This window comes from Idiotropiscis lumnitzeri, chromosome 2 (assembly GCF_059441095.1).
Source record: "Idiotropiscis lumnitzeri isolate Australia: NSW breed Sydney's pygmy pipehorse chromosome 2, RoL_Ilum_1.0, whole genome shotgun sequence".
Taxonomy (NCBI): Eukaryota; Metazoa; Chordata; class Actinopteri; order Syngnathiformes; family Syngnathidae; genus Idiotropiscis; species Idiotropiscis lumnitzeri.
In genome coordinates this window covers 10304626-10312372 of record NC_142392.1, presented here as the reverse complement: position 1 = coordinate 10312372, position 7747 = coordinate 10304626, and the positions used below count along the sequence as shown (strand labels likewise).

Genomic DNA, 7747 nt, shown 5'->3' with positions numbered 1-7747 from the left:
ACTCTTTGTGGTAAGATGTAAATGTGATTTAGAATAAAATATGATATACTGAATTTTGCAAAGCTTTTTTATTGACATTAAGCCAATGTGATCAGTGTCAGAAGAACCATTGTGTCTGAGTGATGATGAGTTTTTTTTGTGTGTTTACATCAAACGTGTAAATAAAATTAATTGCCTTTGCTTGGAACAACATTTTTTAACATTATGCTTTTCTATTGTCTTTTTAATCGCACTTAATGGAAAAGGTGTGAGAAGAAACGATGCTGATGAAATCGGGGCCTTCCACAGTCATCAATAAAATCACTTGTTCCACTGGCCTTTCTTCTGAGCCTTTGTGTTAGTAGAGTCATATCAAAGTCTAATATCGAAAACAGTGTCAGTGTGAAAATTTGAAAAGGTCGGTTTCTGATTGCCAAACTTACATTTATGAATAAAAACCTAGCCCTAAGTATTAGAAAATAAATGAAATGAATGAAAAAAAGCATATTGAGCACCACTTTTCTAAAAGTAACAGAAAACAATATTTTCCCACTTTAAAGAAAAGTCTTTATAAAGAAATAAACTGACAAATTTATTGAAGTCCTTCCAAAATGTCCTTGAGTATGAGCCGATCCAAAACGGGTGTTGAACTGTCTCTGCGTGGGTTCCACAAAAAGAGCAACTCTTCCGGCTTCTCTCTCCTCTCCGGGACGAAACACATTTTTACGCTTACGATGCAAACTGTGCCACAATTATTAACCAATCAGGAGTCGGACACTAGGGCTGATTCTGATTGGCTGTTTACTGTCCAATCGCATTTCACAACAGTGCGTCGTCCGGGAAGACTCAAAAACAGTCGAAAGAAGGGTCTTCTGCAATCTAACATGCTGCTCTTATTGTATTTATGATAATTCAAAAAAAAAATTTTGTTTTCAAATATCATTGTTTGGTTCAATAATATTGTCCCTTGAGATCTATATGCTTCTATAAACGTTTTTTTTGTTTGTTTTATTCATTTTTAATAAGCATACGTCACCACTCGGAGTTGTGCATTTGCGTCTTCGTCGTTAGATGGCGCCATGGTACTTTTTTTTCTGAAATAAATTTGAAAATATCGATACGCAAACAACTTTGGCACATATTGAATACAAAAAGTGCATCGTTGAACAACAAAAATTAGGAGAGAAAGAAAAAAAGGACAATGTGAGGATGTCGTCCACTAAAGTTGAAGTATAGTTAGTGGAGAGAAAGACATGGACTTTTTGGGAACAATTTAATTTCACTTGCAAAACATTTTATCCATTGAGGTAAATACCTCAAGGCAAGCCCCACATCAACAGTTGGATGAATACCTCAAGTTATTAAAAAAAAATCATTGCATGTCATGACAAACAAAAATGCCCAGACACTATTTTTAACGGAACGTTTTGCTCTTCTTGATTTAGATCCTTTAGATTGAGATTACAACAATGTTTCTTCAATTATTTTAACATGTAAAAAATATACAAATATTTTTAAATACTTTTTATCTCAATCTTGAGTATTTGTCAAAATATTTGCTCATTTAAATATGTACCCAAATATTTATTGAAATTAATTTAATACTTAAAATTTGATTTAAGAATTTTTTTTTATCTTTTAAAATTAGGATTCCTAAATTTGTTCAATATTGAGTAAATGTTTCTATATTATTATGAATTTAATTTACTCTGTATGTGGTTGCGAATTTCAAATTGAAATGTTTCACTATTTTATTATTTAAATGTTAGAGTGTTAAAAAATATCTTAGCATTTATTTAAGTACTTAAATATTTCATTTCAGTATTCAGAGGCGCAGCAACGAACTGCGTGATGGGGATCATCTCCTTCGTGGTGACAAATAAACGCTGACTCCAGTCGCCATCAGATTGCCAACTCCTGACATTCCAAAACCTTCAAGAGAAACTGAGATGATTTGCGTTTCTCTGTCTGGTTCTTTTTATAGTTCAACTTCTAGTTCAGTTTTTCACCTTTTCACACAGCGTAATGAAGGCCAGTTGAGCAAGTGGAACAAGTGATTTTATTAATAATTGTGGAAGGCACCGATTTCATAAGCACTGTTTCTTCTCACAACTTTTCCATTAAGTACGATTAAAAAGACAACTGAAAAGCATAATGTTAAAAAATGTTGTTCCAGGCAAAGGCAATTAATTTTATTTATAATGCTTGATCTTAAAAACAAAAAAAACTCATCATCACTCAGACACGTTGGTTCTTCTGGCACTGATCACATTGGCTTAATGTCAATAAAAAATCTTTGCAAAATTAAATTGATCATATTTCATTCAAAATCACATTTGCATCTTACCAAAAAGAGTCAGTCCCTTCAGTTATTTTGGTCTTTTTTTTAAGCTTCATGGATCGCTGCAATTCTCACCAGCACAATTGTGTCTCTCAGCACCCTTTTTAGAAAATAATTTTTTCGCACAAACGCTGCAACTGAATGGCTTTTCTCCACTGTGTGTTCTTGTGTGGCTTCGTAAATGTGACTTTTGAGAGAAACCCTTGGCACAAACTGAGCAGGAAAAAGGTTTTTCTCCAGTATGCTTTCTTGTGTGGCTTGTTAAACTTGCCTTTATAAAAAAGCTTTCACCACAAACTGAGCAGGAAAAAGGTTTTTCACCACTGTGTGTTCTTGAGTGCGCTGTTAATTGTGACTTTCGAGAGAAACTTTTTCCGCAAACTGAGCAGGAAAAGGGTTTTTCACCACTGTGTATTCTTGTGTGTTCTGTTAAAATTGACTTTCCAGAAAAGCTTTTGCCACAAATTGAGCAGGAAAAAGGCTTTTCTCCACTATGTATTCTTGTGTGACTTGTTAAATTTGCCTTTTGAGAGAAACTCTTGCCACAAACTGAGCAGGAAAAAGGTTTTACACCACTGTGTGTTGTTGTGTGTTTTGTTAAACTTATCTTATGAGAGAAACTCTTGCCACAAACTGAGCAGGAAAAAGGTTTTTCTCCACTGTGTGTTCTTGTGTGTTCTGTTAAACTTGCCTTTTGAGAGAAGCATTTTCCACAAATTGAGCAGGAAAAAGGCTTTTCTCCAGTGTGTGTTCTTGTGTGTTCTGTTAAACTCGCCTTTTGAGAGAAGCATTTTCCACAAATTGAGCAGGAAAAAGGCTTTTCTCCACTGTGTGTTCTTGTGTGCAGTTTTAAAGAGAATTTTGAGGTTAATGATTTCCCACAGTGAGAACATACCCAACTGTCAGTGGGACATGCCCTTTCAACTTTGGCTTGCCCATCATCATCATCATCATCGTCATGAGCATCTGATAATGTGTCCTCATTATGTGCTTGTGATGGCCCCCAGTGGTCTTCGTCACCTTCTGTTGTCACGAGATGACTTGAACTGCTACTTGGAGGCTCCGCCCCTCTCTTGTTCTCACTCTCATCCTTGTTTACATCTTCAGTCTTTATAGGGACAACGTTCACTGGTGACTTGTTGATCTCCTCCTCCTCCTCCTTTTTGATGTGAGTCAAGTCTGGCTCCTCTTTCACAGAACGGAGATCGTTTTCACTGACGTCTGCAGGACACAGAAAGACAAACACACATTTGGTTTGGTCAAGTCAAACCTCATGCGGCGACTTTTTCTTATATTGTTTACTACCGTGCTACCTTGACTTGTGCCTGCCTCACACGGAGCAATACGTGCGACCCCAACTTGGACCGGACCATGGGGGCATTTCACAAAATTACGTCCTACGATGTAAGCCTCCCGTTAGCCGCACAACAGTGATAAACGAGCATTTAAAAAGGAAGCACGTTGCGGCTGATGCCCGATTTCATTCCTGACATGGTCACAGACGTTTCTGGAAGCGAGCTGAAGTTAGCGCACACAGGCTGATGGAACACCTGTTGTGGGACCCTAACATATTGATGCAGACCACTGGGGGGCATTGCAAACTTAATGTCATCGATAAAATATGAATCCTTCAAGTGAAATATGCTTACAAGTATTACATTTTGCATTTAGGGATAGAACTAAATGTTCCTGGCCTTTTTGGTAGAAAAGGGGGTTGTGACGTTCTCCCTTTTTAAGCCCATAGTAAGCCAAAGATGCAGATGCATTCCTTGCCGCATGCGCTTGTTCAGTGATGAGATCCGTGCAACACTGGATGGCCGCATTCAATGTATTTTAAATGTTTGGATGAGGTGAAACTATGCACACGTGCACAAAACTGTGCAGGGCCACCGGAGGTTCATTGACTCACCCGACCAAGCCAGTACAAACTTCATAAATAAATAAGACCAATACGTATTTTTTTTTTTTTAAACTTAATATTTTGTGTTTTATCCACTAAAATTGATCAACCGCCATTGATGTTTTCGCCGCAGTGTGCACATTTTTTAGAGTCAGTCAGAATTCCTTCTGTCAAGAATTGCATGAAAAAGATATAAAATAAGTAAAATGTAAACTGTTCAATAATCAGTTCAAATTTTATACTGGAAAAAACATGGAGTTCACCCCCCACTATTGGTTATTCTTTGGCATTTATTTTCTGCACTGATTTCATTTGGCATAAACAAATGTTCAGCAAACCGACAAGTAGAAGGCAATATTCAAAAATAAAACGGCAATAACCGTGAACGCATGTCCCCAAACAACTTAATGTTGTGATGCATATTTCTAACGATAGAAAGTCGTTCTTTCCAAAGCAAATGAGAGTAAGACGGGTACAAACCTGCTTCGTGTAGCACAACACGAGGCTGGTTGCAAACTTCGTCAAGCAGTTGAAGATGTTGCTCGTTCTCTTCTTTTATTCCACAAAGTTCCTCTTTGTACTTGGGTGTCGTTCTTTCACACATTTTCAAATGATAATTCCAAAAAACCCGCCCTTGATCGCTGCTTGGCGATGAGTCATGTGCCTCTTTTCGTTAGCGGCTAGCTAGCTAACTAGCTAAGCTAACTACGCCGAAAAGCATCAACGCGCGAAGATGAGGTTATCGGGACACAAAGACTTAATGAATTATGTCGTAGTCCTTTAGAGTAGCACTGGACATCCTTTGAGAAATTTACAGTCAGTTCCACACTAAATCAGAAGAATTTAGCGGAGGTTTTTTTTGTTCCCGTGTGGACGGGTCGGTGGATGTGGTCGAGGTCCTTCGGAAGCTGCGCGCTTGTTAATGACGTCATGCTTTAAACACGTATTTTTCAAATATATTTCTTTGCCTCTGTGTTTGTTTTTACACCTGGCTGTTCTATTTTAATATATATTCTATATAATATTTCAATTCAGTTGATAATTTTTTTTAAACAAAATAACTGCATCCCACCATGATGACGCGCCAGCCGCACGTCACTTCCGCTTATGCTCCGAGAAGTCGCTGCTGCAACAGCAGTGGAACGTTTACGTTTCTCCTACCGAACTTGCAGCAACTGATCTCCGTTCTCATCATTTTTCCTGCATTTGCAGGATTATTTTCTGTCAACACGCCTGCCAACCTGGGGCCTGGAACGAAAGCAATTTGAATATGCAAACTCATAAAGAATGGAAAAATATGAACACTTGAACACTCGTCTTCTGTTGGATACAGAGACGCGCAGAACTGTGCTGAGAGGGACCGAGCCCCAGACTTTGTACTAGATCTCCTGTTAGGAATAAATCCGCTCCCGTGTGGAATTACCGGCTTCCTGGTCATTTCTCTCTCAAACCGTGCACGCATAATTGTTGGATGAATGTAGGTCGTGTTTGGTTAACAATTAATGGAGTCAGATAACCAATTAGAACAATTTGGTAAACTTTTGGTCCAGATTTATAGTTAAAATTCCAACAATCCCCACAAGAATTTGTTTCAATATTTCTGATTGGTTTGGATGAAATCAGTGATTCTCATCTGTTTCACACTCGACTTGCATTTTGAAACCATTGAGGCACTGTCTGGGCAAACAGGAAGTCGATGATTTGAGTAGGTCCCCCCCGTCACTGCACTATGAGAGCATCTGAATAGGACAAAATTATCAGTTTTACGATCATGCAGTGAGTCTGAATATTCTTTCGACTTGAGCAACTTCTTGACCTGACACTCCCTTCGCCGGCCGTTATCTCTTTTAATGTTGCACTTTGGTACCTGGCTAATTGCAGTTGCACAATAATAAAGACATAAAAGTTTGTTCAATACAATTCAAGTCCAAGTGTCATCGATTGAACTCTGGCAACAGAAGCACAGCTCCAGGAAGTGCACTTTGGGCTTTTTTAGGATGTCAAATCATCTGTCCACTTGTGACTGAGGCAGACGCACAGTGGCTCTCCTGAAAGAGAACGTTGGAAGCTTGTTGACGGAGTGTCTTTGCGAATAATATGGCCAGCCATGTTGGGGTCATTCTCCAATGTCCGACCTGTTTGGACGTCTTTAAAGATCCTGTCGTGCTGCCTTGTAGTCACAGCTTCTGTCGCACGTGTGTGCTGCAATGGTGGGAGCAGAAAGGAGATCTATCGTGTCCGGTCTGTAGGACTGAGTTTAGTTCGATGGATATTCCTTCAAACCTGGCCCTGAAGAATGTGTGTGAGGCTTTTTCACAAGCCTCAGTGGAGGCGGAGGAGAGATGCAGCTTGCACAAGAAGAAACTGAAACTCTTCTGTTTGGACCACCAGGAGCTTGTGTGCCTCATCTGCAGAGATGCAAAAATCCACACTGGCCACAAATTTTGTCCCTTCTGTAAGGTGTCAAAGGTCACAAAGAGACAGTCCAGGAAGGCCTGAAGGACATGAAGAAAAGACTGAAAAAATTTGAGATAAGAGACAACTGCAACGAACAAGCGACGTACATCAAGGTCCAGAGCGAGTAGGTTGAAAATAAAATTAAGAAGGATTTTGAGGAGCTTCGTCGCTTCCTGCAGGTTGAGGAGGAGTCCAGGTTGTCCACTGTGAGGGATCAAAAGCAGAAGAAGACTCAGAGGATGAAGGAGAAGATTGAGGCTCTCAGCAGAGACATTGTCGCTTTCGCAGATGCCATCAGGAGCACAGAGGAGCCACTGACGTCAGAGCCCGTTTCCTTCATGAAGAACTTTCAGACCACGGTGACCAGAACCCAGAAGCTGTCCGACAAGCCCGAGTTGCTCCCAGGGGCTCTGCTGGATGAAGCCAAACATGTGGGCAACCTCACGTTCAACGTGTGGGAACGAATGAAGGAGATGGTCTCCTACAGTCCAGTCATTCTGGACCAAAACACGTCTGCTCCAGAACTCAGTCTGTCTGAAGATCTGACCAGTGTGAGTTTTAAAGAAGGACAGCAGCGTCCAAACAATCCAGAGAGGTTCAAGTGGAACGATGTGCTCTGTTTGCTTTGGCCTCGGGAACACACACGTGGGATGTGGAGCTGGGAGACAACATACGCTGGGAATTGGGGGTGCTGTGGAGGGACCCTTGTTTGCCATATGACATGAAACTATGCCGCATTTCATTTTTTGATGGTGACTACATTATGTTTTGTGAGCCACTTGAATCTTGGACTAAGCCTGTGAAACTGTATAGGATTCGAGTTCAAGTGAACACGAACGAAAGATCAGTTTCCTTCTCTGACTCTCTTACAAACACTCAATTCTGCAAAACAAAACCTTCCACTTAGCTACGGTTGTCACACAACACGAAAATGTTTCCTGACTTTGAGACGGAGGATAAAATTCCTCTGCAAATAATTCCACTTGCTCCTCATGTTCCAACTCAAAGTCAGAGATGTTTTGCTCCCACATTAGAAATCTGATCTGTTGTTTTGCATGAGATTTTTTTCC

General features: G+C 39.9%; 1 pseudogene; it reads left to right on the top strand.

The window, feature by feature from the left end:
• Window positions 1-6317: 6317 nt before the first annotated feature.
• Window positions 6318-7507, top strand: LOC148341655 (E3 ubiquitin-protein ligase TRIM35-like; annotated as a pseudogene).
• Window positions 7508-7747: the final 240 nt, after the last annotated feature.